The 20,633-nt window shown below is 37.2% G+C and overlaps 1 pseudogene; it reads right to left on the reverse strand.

The window, feature by feature from the left end:
- Positions 1-11,768: 11,768 nt before the first annotated feature.
- Positions 11,769-20,633, reverse strand: part of LOC102471141 (eukaryotic translation initiation factor 2 subunit 2 pseudogene) — a 32,557-nt pseudogene continuing 23,692 nt past the window's right edge.

Here is a 20,633-nt window from a genome sequence, read left to right on the forward strand (position 1 = left end):
AAAAGCAGAGCATGGGGGCCAGCAGGTGGCATGGTGGTTAAGGCACTGAATTCACACATGGCCAACCATAGTTCAAGTCCCAGACCCAGCAACTTAAAAATCACATCAGATACATGTGCATGAGTCCCAAAATCCTGAGAGAAGAATGGAAAAGAAGGGATTGTGGCATGGCCATCCCTGCTGGGGAGGCCATTTCTCACTTTCCATTTCTCTGTCTCTCTCTGACTTTCTCTCTCTCTGGCAAATGCACACATCCTATGGGAGAATAAAAAAAGAAAATACGAAGCCTGGCCAGCAGACTGGAGTCCCTGTGTGCCCGCTCCTGTTTACACATCCCTCTTCCAGAAGCTCATTACCCAAAAATTGTTAGGAAAATTACTTCCTCCATTTACTCATAATTTTGCCATTTTTAAAAAGAATTATTTACTTATTTGATTCCACTTGTTATTATTATTTTTTAATTTGACCAGACAGAGACAGAGAAAGGAGAAGCGAGAAAGCAAGCCGCAAAGTCCAGGACCCAAACTGTGGTCCACCATGTGGGATTCCAGCACCCTTAACCACCATGCCACCTGCTGGCCCCAATTTTGCTAGTTTTAAATACACCCCAAACAATGTAGTTAGGTTTTGCCTATTTTTGAACTGCTTACCTTTAGTCTTGCTTAGCTTTCTCAACTGTTTTGGTCTGCAATCCCAAGCTGGAATCTAACTCATACTGCTGAATAGCCTGGTCCTATTGCTCAATATTCTGAGTGGAATTCCATTATAATATATTATTTAGTACCTTCTTTGACTGAAATACTTGTAAGATTCATCCATGTATTTACCTTTTTAAATGGCCTCCAAGAACAGTCCATTAACCTAAATCCAATTTAGCTGGCCAAAACTTTATTTCCAGGCTAGTCCCATAGCCCAGAGGTTAAGTGCTATGGGAAAGCACAGAGAGAAAGCCAGATCCCATGGTTCAAGTGCCAGCCTCGCAACTTTAAAAACACTCTGGATGTGTGTGTCCTCAAAATCCTGATGGGACAGTAAAAAAGAGGAAAAGAATTACAATATAGCCATGGCCCATTGTGAGTGCTTTCTCTCTTTTTCTCTTCCTCCTCTTACTCCTACTCTGGTGAGCACACATGCCTTCTGGCAACTAAAAAACAAACAAACAAACAAACAACTCACATTTTCTCTGATATTTACTAGTCTCTCTCTCTCTCTCTTTTAATCATCCCCACATCCTTCATTATCTGCATCAAAGTCCTATCTATACATAGAAACTACTCAGACTAAAACTTACTTTAATAGTTTTTATCTTATGAAAAGCATTTTTTTCTAAATTTTCTATCTACGTAGACAGATTATAATAAAAACTATTTACTTCAACATTGCCTCCACAGATATTGTCCCAGAAAAACTGAAAAAGAAATAATACATCAAAGTATATTTACCAATCAACCTGATATGTTGTAGACAATGTTGTAATAGTCTAAGCGGAACTGGCCCATGGGCCATTTCTCCCGAGGTATGTGAATCTCCAAGCGAAAGAGGGCATGATTCAGCAGACTGAGGAGATAAGCATTTTTCAAGATCTGGTTGACAGGCTTTCACTAGCCCTAAAGGAAAAGTGACAATGTAACCTGCTTGGCTACAATGACCTGGAAGAAGACCTGCCCCATTCTTGTTGGGTCTTCAGCAGTCAGAGAAGATTTGCTCCTTTATCAATTCCATGTGAGACTTGCTAAGTATTTTGATCTTGCCTACCTGCCTGTCTTTCTGAACTGCATTTCATCTGCAAACCCAGGCTGGAATCCAGCACTAGTTTAGTTGACTCATCTACTAATGATTGGTCTGGCCATAAAGAGGTAGACTGACTGGCCAATCTCTTTGACTGCATAGTCTAAGCTTCAACCCAAATTCCAGCGTGAAAGTCTCCATGCAGTCTTCATATCCTGATCCTGATGATCAACTTTATTTTATGATCTCAAATTGAATACAAGTTCTAACAGTGATGGGATTCTGCTACAAAATCAATCATAATTGAAAAGTTATTTTCTCTACCATTCCAGATGTATTTCAATGAAGTAGAAATAAAAGACTTAATAAATTACTACAAACACAAACTTTTCATTGAAAGTTCTTTATATAAGAAAACAACTTTTCCTTTCAATTAATTTTTAGTGTCTATAAATTTCACTAGAGATAAAGGAACAGTCACCCTTGTTTCTAATACTCAGAGATAACTACTGCTAACATTTCAGCAGTCACTTTTAGACTTCTCGTTTCTATTCATAAATACACAGGTAAATAGCTTTTTCATCATATGCATTTTTCATAAACTTTTCTAAGACTCCTAGAATTCAACAGTAAGAATGTATCATTAGGCATCTACTTAAAGAATTTCTTTCAGGGAGATATATAGTTGATCAATGAGCACATCTAATTCTTATCCTCTGCCCTAGCAATTTGTTACAGCTTAAGATCAAAGACAGTCATTTATAACAGCTGCTAAAAGAACCTTAGTTATATCCAAGAAGATTAATGACTAAGAAGAATTCTAGTAAGGTCAATAAAGTTTTAAATCTTTCATGCTTTATTGTTGGCATGTACACAAGATAGTGCTAACATTCAAATTTCCAATTAGGATGAAATCTAAATGTTTGTCTTTTTGCCCAGGAAAAATTCCATTGTCTCCAAGGACAACTAGGAATTAAATGAAATCCAAATGTTCCTCATCTCTATCACAACAGACCAGGTAAACAGCTTCATGGGCTGAGTAAGTTAAAAAGCAGCCAAACAAATACAATATCATATAGACCAATAAATAAATAAATAAGTATGAACACAGCTAAGAGACACACCCACCTCATTTTATTAGGAAGAAACATAATAACTCGTATAGCTAAGGATACGCACAGGAGAAAGGTAAGCGAAAAGAAATGGTAATTACATGCTATTTCTCACAAACATTTGCATGACACTTTAAAAGATCAAAAAATGTCAAGCTATTGTTAAAAAGTGACAAACTGTACAAAGCACAACTATTTTGGTTCGGTTCACTCTAGGAAGTAGAAAGACTAATATTCATAGACAGAGCCTAGCAGAAATTGGATTCTGTTTACTGCTAAAATTCTATCCCAGATAGCTCAAAACACACAAATGCCTGAATTTAATAAGCCTCTTTATATATGTATCATTCCCCCCACATATTCTACATAAAGAAAAATTTGTACCTCTACAGTACTGTATGATTTCAAGTCATCTAAGTGTCAGATAACTTTGTTTAAATAGGAAACATGATGATTAATTTCTTGGAAATTTAGATGGACAATACTTACTCCATGATTTGGAAGAGAATCAGTAAGAACTGAAAATTGGGGGACCAGTAGTTAGTGTAATGGCTGTGTCACTGGACTCCCATGTGGTCGACCATGGTTCAAGTCCCAGACCTGGTGGCTTGAACTCACGCCAGGCGCGTGTTCGTGCGTGCCCAAGGTCCTGAGAGGAGAATGGAGGAGAGGGGACTGTGGCGTGGCCATCCTCTCTGGGGGGTGATTTCTCACTTTCTATCTCTCTGTCTCTGTCTTTCTGGCGAGCATACGTGCCCAATAAGGAAAAAACCTCTCCAAAAAAAAAAAAAGAACTGAAAGAAAATTGGACTAATTTTTGAGTAAACAAAATAATATTTAATCAACCTGTCTTCGGGATCCAAATTTTGCTTGAAACTCTTTCCAAGGTCATCAGTGAGTTCCTTCACACCACATACAATTCTTCTCATTCATTATTTTCTTTTCTTACTTTAACTAAACTCTTTCTTAACATTCCCTACTACCCAGCTTTCACAATACACTATCCTGAATCACTTCTATCTCTTCTTTCTCTTTCTTTCTGGCGAGCATACTTCCCCAAAAAGAAAAAACCCCCCCAAAAAAAAAAAAAAGAACTGAAAGAAAATTGGACTAATTTTTGAGTAAACAAAATAATATTTAATCAACCTGTCTTCGGGATCCAAATTTTGCTTGAAACTCTTTCCAAGGTCATCAGTGAGTTCCTTCACACCACATACAATTCTTCTCATTCATTATTTTCTTTTCTTACTTTAACTAAACTCTTTCTTAACATTCCCTACTACCCAGCTTTCACAATACACTATCCTGAATCACTTCTCACCCTTCTCTTCTAACTATTAATTCAAACATTGCCCAGAGCTTAATACGAGATGGGCACAGAACTATGTCCTACAGATAAAGAAGAAACAAGGTATGTCCTGACCTTGAGAACAGAGATACACAAGACTACTATTTCAGCCCAAAATGATAAGAATTATAAAGCATGGTCAAGTTGATTTAAGAGTCCCAGGGAGAGACATTTCAGTCATGTCAAACTTGAAGATTTATGGTCAAAGAAGGCTTCTAGACGGATAAGATGCTGACCAATCAGGCTTGTGTGAGAACACATTTATATTCTATAAACAAAGTAACCCTTGGGCACTTGGCCCACTGCAGATCCTTCTAGATTTTCACTAGGCAGCTTTATAGTCCATTTCCATGACAACTATTTCTTACTCTCTCCATTCTCCTCAAAATTTCCAGATAGCCCCCCAAACTGTCTCATTCACAAAAGAAAATCTAACCTCTAGCTTCAAAGAAAATGGAGATACAGCACATGAGCAGAGAAGCCTTACTCATAAAGCAGAGAGTGAAGTATGGTACAGAACAGTTCTTTATTTGTTCCCTAAATTACCAGATCAGCTCCTAACATGGTCATTCTGAGTCAAAGGGAAGTCTTTCCTCTTTTTCTCTCCTCTATGGGTCCCTTAAGTGTCTTAACTCCTCTGCCTAAGTCCCAAGCTCCTATTCATCTTCCTCTGCTGCTAGTCAAGAATACCCATCATTTGGTTCCACTGGACTTTCCTTGAGTGGAAAGGGTAGAAGCTAAATGACTATGAGATGATAGATTCTCTCTCTTCAGAGCATCAGGGAAAAGAACTTTCAGATCCGAGCTTGAAATGAAGTCTCTAAGAGCCTCTCAGCATAACCCTAGAACCCAAGAAGTCTCCCAATCTTCATTCCACCTTTCCAAAATGGTTTCTACTACCTATTTTGGTGAAGGCCTTAGAAGAAAGATTGTTGTACACCAAGTCCCAGAAAGACTGGGTAGGTAGGGCCAAAGGGAAGAAAATCCCATCCTTTTCATGGCTTTTGTGCTTTCTAGGAATCAATTATAAGCCAGAAACTACTAATTATTTTTGCCAGTCATGAGAAAATATATTTCGTATACAATCATTCTCTAGAAATAGCATTTTATTCCAATTTTGCCCCACAGTAAGGATTACGAAGCAATTTAACCACACCAGGAAGAAGTTTTTGAACCAAGTTCATCAAAGTTGCAAGTTAACCAATAAGAAAACTTAAGTCTATAACTTCCTTATAACCAGCAGTCCTAGGACTCTCAATTTCATTCTTTCATTCACCAAATATGCGTGAAGCCTCAGATACTGTGCTAGCCTCTCTATAAGCATTGGAGAATAAAATGGATATGCCACTGCTCACAAACTACTGAGGAGACAGATAATAATAAAAAAAAATAACCAAGTGAGACCAGCAGGTAGTTTGGTGGTTAAGGTGCTGGACACTCCCATATGACCAACCACAGTTCAAGTCCTGGACCTGGTAGCTTGCTTTCTCACTTTCCTTCTCTCTCTCTCTCTCCGTGTCTCTCTCTGGTCAAATTAAAATAAATGAATAAAGAAATAAAATTAAATAAATAATTCTTTTTAAAAAGTAATCAAGTAAACAGAGCACAGCATATGGTTAATAAATGTTTACATTACACCCTTTAACGAAATTACACTTCCACACACTATGCCACTGCCATCAGGCTCTTTAGCAAGATAGCAAGATAAAGCAGTGTCCAAGAAAACATGGCAGAAAATTACAGCAAATTATTGGTCTAGGAAACATCTGCATTTAAACTCTGATCTGCAAAACAACTGCCTAAAAAAATTTTCAGGCTGATGATTCACTAGACCAAAAAAAGCTTCTTATAAAAACATATTCAATCAAACTGATGCCCCACATACTATGTAAGTTTGTTTTGGTTTGTTTGGGTTTTTTTTAAAACAAATGAACTAAAGGGCCCATGTGCTTGCTGAGAGAAAGAGACAGAGGTAGAGAAGGAAAGTGAGAAAGCACCCACAATAGTGAACAGTCACATCACAATCCCTTCTCCTCTAGTTCTCTTTTGGGGACTTTGGGCACGTATGCACAGACATCTGGCATATTTTTCAAAATATATGGAATCCAGCCACCTTAACCACCATGCCACCAATTGGCCCATTAAGTTTTGTTTTTAATTGAAAACAAATATGTATAGTAATTATACATATTTCAGGAATAGATAATGATTTTGTAGTATACAAATACAATGTAAAATGATCAAATCAGGATTAAGGATCAAATTAATATCAACCATCAAAAATATCTGTCATTACTTCATGTTGGGAATATTCAAAATGCTTTTTTAAACAATTTAAAATATAATTATTTTATATAATAAAGTATTAACTATAGTTACCTTACTGTACTATATAAATTAGAACCTATTCATCTCACCTAACTGCAATTTTGTATCCATTAACTGCTCTCTCTCTATCCCCTCCCCACTACCTCTAGTAATCACTGTTCTACTCCCTATTTCTATGGAGCCACTGTTCAGCTTCCACTTGTGAAAAACATCACTTGACCCATCAATAATATCTAATCCACACACAAGTCTCAACACATATTTTTATAATAGTGTCATTTAAACATAGGCAGAAAAAAAAAAAAAAAAAAAAAAAGTCTTCATTTGGTGAATTTGACAAAATAATCCAGCCCCAAATGACACAGAAGCCAAAAAGTTATTCACCACCACAGAGAATGTCTCCCAGACATTTAAGATAGGGGCAGAGGTAGTAATATTTTTTAAAAGGATTTCTGAATTTTCATAGCAAATACAATTAACTCATGGTTCATGCTCATTTTTCATCATCCTTTTTTTGATGTTTTCACAGTTGTTGGAACTCCACAAATCGTTCAATGACCTATCCAAAAACTTGAGAAATATCTGCTAATGGGCTAGCAGGTGGTACGGAGGTTGAGAGGTTGAGGCACTAGATTCCAGATGACCAACTGCATGGTTCAAGTCCCAGATCCAGTGGCTTGAAAATCACACTGGGGGTGGTGTGGTAGTTAAGGGCGCTGGACTCCCACATGGCAGTTCAAGTCTCAAACATGGCGTCTCTCTCTCTCTCTCTCTCTCTCTCTCTCCCTCCCTCCCTCCCTCTCCCTCTCCCTCTCCCTCTCCCTTTCCCTCTCCCTCTCCGGTCAAATTAAAATAAACAAATAAAGTTAAATAAAATAATCCTTTCTATGAGTTGACGTTTTTAGATCCCATTTGTAAGTGAGATGACATATTTGTCTTTCTATGTTTCACTTATTTTACTTAGCATAATGTCCTCATTGAGGTTTATTTTCTACTAGACTGAAGCCAAAAGAGAAAAGATTATTCCTTTTTCCCTCACAATTGTCTTAGCACTATCATGTAAGAGTCACTCAGTGAATATCTGTGGAATTAAAGTACATGAATGAAGACCTGAACTAAAACACAGATAATCATATAAATTTAGAGTTGGAGATAGACATGCTAAGCAAAACACAGAGTCAAAAACTGTAAAGGAAAAACCTGACAAATTAGACTACTAAAAAACAAAAATCTCTATCAAAAACATAAACAGAGATGACCTCCTAACACAATAGTTAGGGAGCCAGATCACACATGACCAACTACTGTTGGAGTCCTGGCCCCAGCACTAACATGCCAGGAACATGTTCACACCTGCCCAGAATCCTGACAGGATGGAAAGAGGAAAGAGGCTTGAAGTAGGACCAGGCCCTGCTGGGAGATGTTTTCTCTCTCTCTTTCTCTCCCTCTCTCTCTCTCTCTGGAGCATAAACACACACACACACACACACACACACACACGGCAGTATATATATATGCACACATAAATTTGAAAGGTAAATTGGAAAGTGGGGAACTCTTTGCAATATTATTAATTCAAAGTAGATAACCTTAAAATATAAAGAGCTTTTTACAAAACAATAACCACTTCAAAATGTGTAAAGAACACAGAAAAGCAGTCTCATAATAATAGTTCTTAAAAATAAAAAGTTCAATAAAATTAAAAAATAAGGAAAAATTTTATATAAAAATGGCATTTCTCAAGCATTGAGAATTTTTAAAAATTATAATGTCTCAGTGCTAGAAGGAGTATGTACTGAAGTTCATATATTCCAAGTGGGAATGTAACTTTGCAGAACTCACCTGGAAGACAATTTTGCAATATGTACAAATTTTCACCCAGCAACTCCTCTTCTAGGAACTTAGCCTAAGAGGAAAATAAAATTCACTGGAGAGTTACCATGAAAAATAAATAATGAAAGTTGAAAAGGATGCAAATATTTAACAATAGAAGAAACAAGATTTAGGGCGTACATAAAAGGCCATCAAAATCACATGAAAGAAGAATAACCAATGACATGAGGAAATATTACTAATATTATGAATGTAGAAAAGCAGGTTTCAAACCAGCAGGTTTCAATAATTTTTATTTCCTTATGTAAAATATGTTTATAGCAAAATAGAAGAGTACAAGGTTAGCTGGTGGCTGGCAGTTAAGGTAGCGGGTCCCACATGGCCGATTGGGTGGTTCAAGTACCAGACCTGGTAGCTTGAAAAAGGCACCAGGTAAGTGTGTATGGGGTGCACAAAATCCCAACAGCAGGGAGAAGAGAAGAGATTGTCACGTGACCATCCCCGTGGAGGGTGCTTTCTTATTTCCTCCTCCTCTCTTTCTCTCTCCTTCCCCTCTTTCTGAAGAGAACATGCATCCTCTGGCAAAGACACACACGCACGTGCGCGCACACACACGCAATACTGAAAGGAAACTGAGAAGCACTGAAATGCTAGATAATTCAGTTATCATTAAGTAGAGAGTTTATGGTAATTTCTATTTTCATTGTTCTATTTTACATTTTCCACAATGAACACTGTGTTTTATAATCAGAGAAAAAATAATACCAAAAACTTAGTAGTACCTAATACTGGGTCATCTGGAAAGTCATGATGCATTTTTGTATAGGAAAACATAGAAAGATATGTCATGACTTTCCTAATGACCTAACACAATATGTTTATTGTGAGTCAAACACTATACTAAACACTTTGCATATATCACCTCATTGATCCTATGAGGCAGATACGAGTTCTGTGAAGTAGGTATTATCCCCATTTAAAGGCTGGATTAATGTAATTTAATTAAAACAATAATATTCACCCAATAACTTTCTTAAAACTGATCAAAGTTATTTTTATAACATTTTACAAACAGCAACCATTTAAAGTTAAAGATAACAAAAAGCACTACATCTATATCTCAAATCAGAGCCTCTGAACTCAGACTTGGGCTACAGGTTAAGACTCAGAAGGAAACAGGGGAAGAGGGAAGAGATAAGAAAAGCCTATAATCAAACATTCACAGAACACCAAGTTACGGATCTGGTGCCACATCTCCCAGTTCACCCACGTAACAGAGCTCTGACTTTGAAGAGTCTGACACTGAATTTTGAATTTCTTTCTAAATTGTAAAGAATATCTTTTCCAGGGATGAGCACACTTTTTAAAACCAAGTGCTGCATTTCAAAGCCTTCTTCACAGAAAAGGATTCTCCCTACTGCAACCATTCAAACATGATTCATTTGCCCAAACTCTTTCCACACACTAACATGTATTTTTAAAGAATTATTTATTAAATTGTTTAAAAATTTGCTATAGGGCACATGCACTCATCAGAGAGAAAGAGAGAGAGAAAGAAAGCGAAAAAGTGAGAAAGAAAGCCAACAGGTCTGGGACTCGAACCACAGTCAGCCATGTGGGAGTCCAGCACCTTAACTACCACACCATTTGCTGGCCTACTAACATGTTTGAAACATATACTTTATTTTCTTCACTCCGACTGACATGTTGGCATGTTTGGGTGTAGGATGGAATATTCTCAGATTTCTGGACGTGTAATCCCTGCTGACTTTGATCCAACTGATGAATCTGCCAGGGTGAAAGCACGGTGCTGTTGGAAGCCACTGTCTGCTGTGGTGGCACTAACAGACCACAATGCTTACTTGGCAAAGAATCACTTGGAACTGCATTTGATGGACAAAGCTATCAGAAACTACTGAAAACCCTACTCGGCTTTGCTTGGGCAAGCATTAAATATATATATATATATAAAATCTGGTAAGGACTCTCTCTCTAAAAAAAAAAAAAAGAAAAAAGAAAGAACTGGTAAGAAATCATTTACTGTACCAAATGTAAATAATAATGTGCATTTTCCATTCAATGAGCACCTACTCTATGCTAGGCACTCTATGAGAGAACTTCAAAAAGTCTATGTAAAATGAAAAACATATGAGTTCATTTTGATACCAAAAAAAAAAAAATTGAAAACCATGTACAGTTTTTAATAATTTGCATTTTCCATGAATTTTCTAAAGACCCCCCCCCTCCATTTGAGGCTTTTAATACATTATCTCATTAGAGCCTCACAACAACCCTGGAAGATATAAATTAATCCATTTTTATAATTACAGAACTCAAAAATCAGTGACTAAGTAATTGCTAGTAGATCACAAAGCAAATAAGTAGTAGAGTTGGGATTCAAACTACATCCAGTGCTCTTTTCACTCTTCAGTACCATCTCCCTCTGCCAGCTCATCACACTGGCATTCCCCTAGACCCTCCCACCTGAGTGAGCCAGTAAGATGTACCTACATCTGGCATTGGCTTAAAGCATCTTCTCCAACAACACATATACCAGCCAATTAAAGTCACACCTGCCCATCTACCCTTGAGTAATATCTAGGACTGCTATGAAGGTAAGAGGCTCAGTTCCTTCATCACCCCATGTATAAGCAAAACATCTAGAAAGATCAGAAACGCTGATTTATATAAAGCTGCCATCAACATTGGGAAGCTAATGCTGGGATGATGTGAGGTAGCAACACGTAAGAGTTCAGCTGATTACCACTCACAGGATTACGCCACAAGTCAGGACTTCAGTCCCAACCTTACCTCATCATGGGACAAAAGAGGCCATCCTAATGTGCTTAGGGGGCCCCAGCAGGATTCGGATACAAACGACAAAGGCACGCCTTTCTTCCTAGATTTCTTATACCTACGACAATTTAAACACCTGGTAACGCAATACAAATCATATGCAGAAGGAAAGGTTTTGAGCACTCTAGCTTAATGACTAATAAAATAACTACAAAAATCCATTTTTCCACTGTTATAATAACTTTAATTTGTTTTGTATTTTACAGAAGTCTGAACGATTTTTAAAAGGCACCTCCTTATCCCATATCACTGTTTCTCTGACAGTTGTCAAAGTACGCAAAGTGTATGTCAACAGCCTGAGCACCAGCATCTTGTAAGGATTTCGACCAACCAACCACTCACCAAAGAGCTTGGCAGCTTTTCTATCTTGTTTTTATTTATTTTATTTATTTATTTATTTTAAACGAATTATTTAAATGTTTAAATGTTTTCACCTCATAATCATTTTTTTCATTTCATTTTCTTCCATACATTCAATCACCTTATTATTTATCTTACAAAATGGATATTTCAACAGGTGAACATTTCTCCCTAGTACTGTTGATAAAACTACGAAATATCTTCAACAGATAATAGCACACCTCTTGTTGTTTTTAAAACAATGGTATATCCACTCTGAGGGTAAACCTGTCCAGTCAAATCTCCACAAGACACTGCAAAATCAGTGGTGATTAACAAAGTAGTTAGCTTTGGCACCAAGCTGTGCTCGCTTATCCGTGACAGCCTGGAAGCCAGTTTTGACACTAGCAACAGAGCATGGGGAATGACAAGTTTCTCACTATAGGAAAGAGGCGGGTATCGTACTGTGGGTATTCTTGTGTCCGGTGTGTGACAAGTGACATATTCCTTGCTATGTCTTCTCCAGACATTTTCTGTTCCTGTTGGAATCTTCATTTGATAATTAGTTGGTTATTACCATCTATAGGACCACTTGTACCCAATTCAGCCAATAAAAATGCAAGGAAATGTTTGGGCTGACGACGTAATAGTTTACAGATATCTGTAAAGTTGACGAGAGAAGTTTTCTTAGTTCCTACTAGGAACTTAGTTCCTAGTAATACGTTTTCTTAGTTCCTAGTTGTCATGACAAATTTCTTTGTCTCTCCACCAACCATACCCGGATTCTTTTCCCTCATGATGTTAAACACTGCATTCAGTATGTGTAATCTCTTCATATGTGTAGTCTCTTTCTGAGCTGGCTGAAGCAGGACTTGTCTGGTTCCTGAAGGAGATACCATCATCTTTTTAGCTGTCTTCATCTTCTAAAGCTTTGTCTTTCTCTAGTATGTCATTCTCATCTGGGAATTTAACATTCTTCTTTTTTCTTCTTTTTCTTATCAAGCACAATGTCAAGGTCATCCTCTGGTTCCTCTGGTTCTTGAACATCACTGTTAATCTAAATATCCTTTACACCTTCTTCAGCATCATCAATATAAAATATCTTTTTTTTCTTCTTTTTCTTTTGATTAAAGAAGTTCAAGTCATCTAAATCATCAGAAGCATTTTTTTTTCCTACTGTCCTCTTCATCACCTTCCACATCTTTGTCCTCAGTCAGCTCTGGTTCCACTTCCTTTTGTTTATAAAGCCTGGGTTCTTCTGTCTGGGCATCCATCTCTTCATCTAACATAAAAGGCTTCTTCTTTTTCTTCTTGCTCAGAGTAGGATCAAAAATTATCTCATGGCTGTGGTTTGAGTGGGCTTCACACAGACAGAAAGTCACACAGGTCAGCCCCAGGCCCTGGAGGTGGCACAGATCCTGCCGATACCTCTCCCTCCCACCACCACACTAGGCTCTTCCATAAGCAGAGGGCCAAAAATCAATTTGTGATAATAGTATGTTGGTGTCTGGAAACATCTCCCTAAATCTAAAAAAGAACAGTGTGGGAATATAACTATCTAACAACTGTATGAAGCTAAGAGTTTACAATAAATATCTGAAAGCTTTTCACTATAAAAGTATTTCCTAAATCTGCTATCTAGTATCTTTCGCTACTTCATAAAATGAGCCTTTATCTCTCAACCAATTAATTTACAGATGGACAGTTTCATGCAGATGACTTCCAGTACTTCTCATCTAACTTGAATATGAACCACCTGAAGCTAGCATCACAATGCCGGTCTTGATTTAGCAGGACTGCAGTGAGGACTAAGACTGCACTTGTAACAAACGCCCAGGTGATGTTGCTTCAGGTACCACCCTTCAGTCACAAAAGTCTCCATCACTGTTTTCTAACTGAGATCCTCAGATGTCCACGCTCCCATCCCTTGCCCTGGGGAACCAAGTTTTAATTTTTCACTGCATGTTCATTTTACAATAATCTAATAAAATATATTTTATCAGCTCAGTGACAAGAATTCTCCTAATGGAAAGTATTTCTCCAATTTAATTCTTCACAGAAAATTGGTTTTTTAAGTCCGCTTTTCTGAAAATGGACTGTGCTCTTGGTGAATCTACATGAATAATCTTCCCATAAGAGAGGTCGATACAACAACTTCCTGATCAGAGCTTGGCTTTACCCAATAGCACCATGAGTACCCAACTATAGGGAGAAAACTGACGTCTGAGGATGGCCAAAAGGAAGGGTAGATTCTGAAAACCACAGAGCTTGCTGTCCTTCCCTGCAAACTTCTAAACTGGATTACTGAATAAGTGGTTTGTGAGAAGTTCAGGGCAATAATAGTCATTCCAGAGAAAGTGGTATGGTTCTCAAAGAGTAAATAAATTACACATACACTTTGTTTCTTTTCTTTTCTTTTTTTTTAAGAATCCTTTATTTATTTAATTTTATTGGCTGTCATTATTTTTTTTTTTAATTTGACCAGAAAGAGAAAGAGAAAGTGAGAAAGCAAGCCAGGCTGGGACTCAAACTGCAGTCAGACATGTGGGAGTCCAACACCTTAACCACCATGCTATCTAGCAGTCCCCGCTTTTATTTTCTTTTTGATGGGGTTATAAGAATGGAAGGTTATGAGAATGCTTTAGATAGCATATCTAGATTTCAGCAAGGTATTTGGGCCTCTTAAAACATTCTTGTTGCGAAGAACAGAGAAATAATATGCTGAATAGATGCACAGGTAGTTAAACAGCATATTCAGAGACAAGGGATTGATTGAATAAATGTCAGCCTAGTAAGAAATTCTTTCACAGTTCCCTTCTCCACCTCCAAACCCTCCCAACCTTCAACCAAATTAGCAACACTACAGGTGATATGTACTGAAATGGAAAGTCTTATCTGTAAGGTATACATAAGCAGAGCCTCTTATATCAGAATTTTACAAAAGAAGAATTCAATGCAGTATATTTTGCAGCACCTACTCTTGATAAGGCCCAGGTACTTAAAATTTAATGACATTTTATGAGTTATTTATTTAACCTAGTTTCAATGGCAATTTCAGTGGTTAATACTTAATAAGAGGTTGGGAACATAAAAGGAGGTAAAGTGGTTTTGATTCGCATCTCCCTTATGATAAGAGACATTACACACTTTTCCACACATATTTTGGCCATTTATATGTCTTCCTTAGAGAGTTGTCTCTTTAGTTCATTTGCCTATTTTTAAAATTGCATTATTCTTTTTCTTTGCGGGTGAGCTGCTTGAATTCCCTATATATTCTGGTTATCGATTGCTTATCTGAAGCATAGCTTACACACAGTGAGACCTTGTCATTTGATACAAAGTAGATGAATATAGAAGATATTCTAAGTAAGCCAGACTATGAAAGTCAAACACTGTATAACCCCACTCAGTAGATCGAATGTGTGCACCCTATGGCAGAAATTAAAAGATTCAAGAAATAAAAGTAGGGAAAACAAGTGTAGCTACCAGAGGTATATGGGAGAGGTGTGGGTAATAGTAGTTAGAAGGGGCTCAGGGAAGAAATACTTAACAGACAAGAATATAAAGTTCTCTGTTGAAGATGACATGTGTGCTAATATCCTTGATTTGATTGTCATGTACTACATGCATACTTTGAAAAACCATACTGTGTGCTACAGAGATGTACAATAATTAAATGTAAATAAGATATCATTTAAAAGTTTTTCTAAGGAGGTAATGTAGATGCAGAGAAGAAGCTGAGGTTTTTGCAATTAAAAATTGGGACAGGGGCCAGCAGGTGGCATGGAGGTTAAAGCACTACATCCCACATGGCCAACAGCGAGGCTGGAGTCCTAGATCCCAGTGGCTTGAAAATCACAGCAGGCCATGAGTGGGCATGCCCAAAATCCCAAAGGAGATTAGAGGAAAAGGAATTATGGTGTGGCCCCCCTCCCTAGGGGGATGATTTCTTACTTTTCCTCCCTCTTTGTCTCGCTCTCTATCTGTCTCTCTGACACGTACATGTGCTCTGTAGCAAAACAAAACAAAACAAAACAAAACAAAAAATTGGGACAGATAATGGAAAATAAGCACCAGTAAACCCCATACTTCACAGACCTTATCACTACTTTTCAAAAGTATATGGGAGAGGCCCAGCCTGGTGGCATAGTCAGTGACAAAAATGAACTGCAGTGCTGGAAGTCACACGGCCAACCTCAGGCTCAGATCCCCGAGTTAACCTGAAATCACATCAAACATGCACATAGACATGCATGATCAAGATCCTGACAAGCTAGAGGGCTGGGGAAAGGATCATGGCATGACAAGACCCAGTCATAGTGTCTTCTCTCTCCCTCTCCGTCTCTCTCTCTCCTCTCCCCCTTTCCTCCCCCAAGCATGCTCACAAACTCTAATCATGAATAAAATTACCTTTTTCAAAAAAGTGTGTGAGGGAACCAGCAGTTAGCGTAATGGCTATGTCGCTGGACTCCCACGTAGTCGACCGCGGTTTGTGTCCCGGACCCGGTGGCTTAAAACTCACGCCGGGCGCGTGTGCGTGCGTGCCCAAGATCCCGAGAGGAGAATGGAGGAGAAGGGATTGCGGCGTGACCATCCCCCCTGGGGGGTGATTTCTCGCTTTCTGTCTCTATGTCTCTCTCTGTCTGTCTGGCGAGCGCACGCGCCCTACAGTGAAAATCTCTCCAAAAAAAAAAAAAGTGTGTGAGAGGAGAAAGACAAACCGAAGTACATGAAAGGAGGTCTGTCCTAAAGCTTTGTTTCCACCTTAAAAAGTACCCATATTATTCTTTATCTCTGAGGTTACAAAAGCTCCGAGGAGGAAGCTCTCAGGAGATTTTATTCTGAATCATAAATCCATACAAGACCAGCTTTGAGAAACACACCAAACACTGGCCTCTTGATATGCTTATAATCGCCTATCGATCAAAGTCATGCACACACCACTAAACTACAAGAAACAATTGATGACAGAAGGAAATGAATCTAATTGTGTAAAAGGACTAAGCTTTCTTAATTTACCTTAGTATAAATAAGTATAAATAAATATAAAAATAAAAAATTTTTATTTTAGTAACATAAATCTTTATTCCAAAAGAAAGGAAGTGCTCAAAGATTACAGGTGTCATGTGTAAAGAACATAGGGGGCTGCTTTGAAAGGCCGTCCAGTGATTAGATTTGGACACTATGTGCATCTAATAAAATTAATGATCAATTATAACACATTTAATTTAAAAATCCATGAATCCATATTAAAGTGTGGTGCCGGATGTGAGGAAAGTCCTTGCATAAAGCCATCCATTTTCCATTAAATAGAAAAGGGGTGACAGAATTAGAAAACTATCCCATTGCAATTGTCAGTGGAATTAACTCAGGCATGAGTCCGCTATCACTCCTCAAAGTACCTGGGAAAAAATGATTAGAGAAGACTATATTCACATGATCTCAAACACCATTCCACAAACCACCAACTAATCACAAAAAGGCAAATATAGTTACTATATGAAAGCTCTTATGGTCTCCAAGCAATCCCGCTTCCCCAATACCAACAGCAAAACAATGAGAATTCATGCACCTCCCGATGGGACGCAGTAAGTTGTATCCCCTCAGCTATCTTCTTGCCAAACATACTTAACCTGAACCCGGAAACTGGAAAACCAGTAGACAAATCCAGGCTATAGAACATTCTCTAAGTGGTCTAAGCTCTTCAAATTAGTCATCATAAGACAACAAAAGAAAAGGCAGGGGAATTTTCCTAGATTTAAAGGCAATTAAGAGACATAACAAGCAAATGCATACATAAGGTTTTATTGATTCTTGGATTGAAAAAAAAATGTGTGAAAATTTCAACATCTTGATGTACCTAGATGACATTACTGAATTATGGTTAATTAGATTATAGTTTAATGTCAATAATACAGGTTGGCTATCCCTTATCTGAAATGCTTGGAATTACAAGTATTTTGTACTTCAGATTTTTTTTTAATTTTAGAATATTTTCATATTCATAATGAAGTATCTTGGCTATAGGACCCTAGTCTAAACAAAATATATCTATGTTTTAGATATGCTTTATACACACAGGCTGAAGGTAATTTTATAGGACATTTTTGCATTGCAGCATTTTATCTGTGACCAGTCATATAAAGTCAAGTGTGAATTTTTCCACTTATGATGTCATGTGGAGGTTCAGAAAGTCTCAAATTTTGGAGCATTTCAGATTTCAACTTAAGGATGTTCAACTTACAATAACAAGAATAATAACATTAGAAATAGTAGAAGAATGTCCTTATTCTTAGGAAATGTCACACTATGTAGGAATGAAGTTTAATGGAATCCATAACTTATTTTTAAAAGGTTCAGAAAAATATTACATATAGAGAAAGGATCAAGTGTGTCCAGTTGCTGAGAACTGACCAATCTAGATAAAGATCATTATAAATGCTTTTTTAACTTTTACTAACTTGTTTGCAGATAAAAATTTTTCAAAAAGGTTGGGGGAAAGAGAAAAAATAATTTTGATTTACACTTTCACTAATGTTTTTTCGTATTTCCTCTTAACCTATTTTCCAGAAAAACATATGTTCCTCTACTTCAAACCTCCTACTGTAGTGCGTGCCAGTATTCACTAATCCTTGGTGTTTGGTACTAGTCATAGTCATCTCCAAACTACGCATTCAATATTCCAGATTTACATAGATTGTAATGCAAAAGTTTATTTAAAAATAAAATAGAGGCCCAGATGTGGTGGTACACAGGTAGCACCACTGCTTGAAAGACTAGAAGCCACATAGGAGTCCCAAGTTTGATTCCTGAGCCAACCTGAATGTGCCAGGTACAGGTACCTGTGTCTGTCTTTCCAGATAATCGGGAGGTTGGAGAAGGAGAAGAGAGACACAGCAAGACCTTGTCAAAAATCTCTCTCTCTCTCTCTCTCTCTCTCTCTCTCTCATATTAATTATTAATTAATTTAAAAGTATCAAAGTTTAATGAGCAGGACACTCTAGTTAACAATACAGTAAAAGTTGAGATGAAAATTTCTGCACTTTGGTTTTCTGGTTTTACTTGGGATTTTGTTTGTTTGTTTGTTTGTTTTGTTTTTAAGATTTTTGCTATAGGGTTAGTGGACTCATTGGAGAAACAGAGAGAGAAAAAGAGAAACCACCCCCCCCCCAGAGGGCATGGCTATACCTCAGTCCCTTCTCCTCCATTCTTCTGGAATTTTTGACATGCATGCACACATACCTGGTGTGAGTTTCAAGTCACTGAGTCCAGGACTTGAACTTTTATAGACCATGTCAGAGTCCAGTGCCTTAACCACGATACCACCTGCTGGCCCCTGTGCTTTGCTTTTTAGGAGTTTTGGTGGTTTCTTTTGTTTTTTTGTTTTTTTGAGGCAAGTATTTATTTGTTCACATAGTTATACACAGTCTAGTTAATAATGAGTTGATTAAATAGAAAAATCCTTTGGTAAGATTCAAAGCTGTCTTTAACCCAACTTCCCAGCAAGTTTACAGTGAAGTCCAATTTAACTAATCACATCACAAGGCTGATAGCTGCAGTAACCCCACCCCTGTTGTACTACATTTAAAAATAATTTTCAACTCACCCGCAAAATAAGTCAACAGCTACTCCAGAAATCAAGGGAAGAAAATATACCAAAAGCTGCAGATTAAATCAAAGAAAACTCAATCTAAATTAGGAGGATTTCATCTAAAATAATGATGACAAAGCAAATGACACACGTATTTTCTTTCAGCATTTTTCCTCCCTCCCAAAATACAACAAATCAAGAACGATTCTTATGCAACAAGTGAACAAGCTTTAGAGACACTAAATTTAAAAAAAAAAAAAAAACTGGCTTAATATGCTCTTCACTTATGTCATAATCATTAAAGAAAGGATATTCATGAACAAGTAAAATCAAAATTCAGCTTCTTCATCTTAAAAAACAGTCCCAATGGATACAGACTCTACTTTAAACATATTAGCAGACAATTTCACAAGACTAGTAAAAACTCCTGAATAACTTCTCTCATTTTTTAAGAATTTTTTATTTAACTTTATTTATTTTAATTTGACCAGAAAGAAATAGAGTGTGTGTGTGTGAGAGAGAGAGAGCGAGAGAGAAAATGAAAAAGCAACCCACCAGGTCCAGGACTCAAACCAGAGTTGGCCATGTGGGAGTCCAGTGATGTAGCCATTATACCATCTGTCGTTCCCACACTTAATCTCAATAGATTATTTTCTCTACTTTCAAACTCAGGCAGTTTAAAAATGTTAGCAAATTCTCTTCATATTTGTATGTTTGGGCTTTTGTTTTTCAAATTAGTATGAGATTTTATCGTATATTACTCCTAGCCAAATACCAGGAAACAACTTACCAAATTACATAGACATTTTAGAATGCTCACCCTGCAGCAAATCCATATGCTAAGAATATCTTGCCAAATAAGTAAATTGCTTGTAGTGATGACCCATTTTGAAAGAAATAAAAAGATCTAACTAAAATATTTGCAAGTGAAATTAAATTACTCTAATGGACTACTTACCTCAAAACCTACTTACATTTTATCTACATTAAAACCATTCTAAGAAATAGTGTAAAAGGTTGTTCCATTAATAATATTCTTTAAAATAAGCTAAGAGAAAAAAAGGAAAACTAAATGTCGTGGTGTCATGGTTCTGTAATTACTATGATCACCACATACTCAGTTCAGTATCTTTTACTGCTTCAAATAATACAGTTTTCCTGAGGTACAATAAGTATTGGTTATGAGTTTTTTCTTAAGAATTATTTTATTTAACTTTATTTATTACTATTATTTAAATATTTCCAGAGAGAGAGACACAGAGGGAAAATGAGAAAGCAAGCCTCCAAGTCCAGGACTCAAACCGTGGTCAGTCATGTGGGAATCCAGTGCTCTTAACCACCACACCACCTGCAGATGCATTTATGAGGGTTTTTTTAAGCATTAAAAAGCAAATGTGGGCCAGTGGCTGGCATGGAAGTTAAGGTGTTAGATCCGACACGGCCAGCTGCACAGTTTGAATCTCAGACTTGGTGGCTGAAAATACAGAACAAATTGCTC

The sequence above is a fragment of the Tupaia chinensis genome, unplaced genomic scaffold, assembly GCF_000334495.1.
Source record: "Tupaia chinensis unplaced genomic scaffold, TupChi_1.0 Scaffold145082_1, whole genome shotgun sequence".
In the NCBI taxonomy this organism is placed as follows: Eukaryota; Metazoa; Chordata; class Mammalia; order Scandentia; family Tupaiidae; genus Tupaia; species Tupaia belangeri.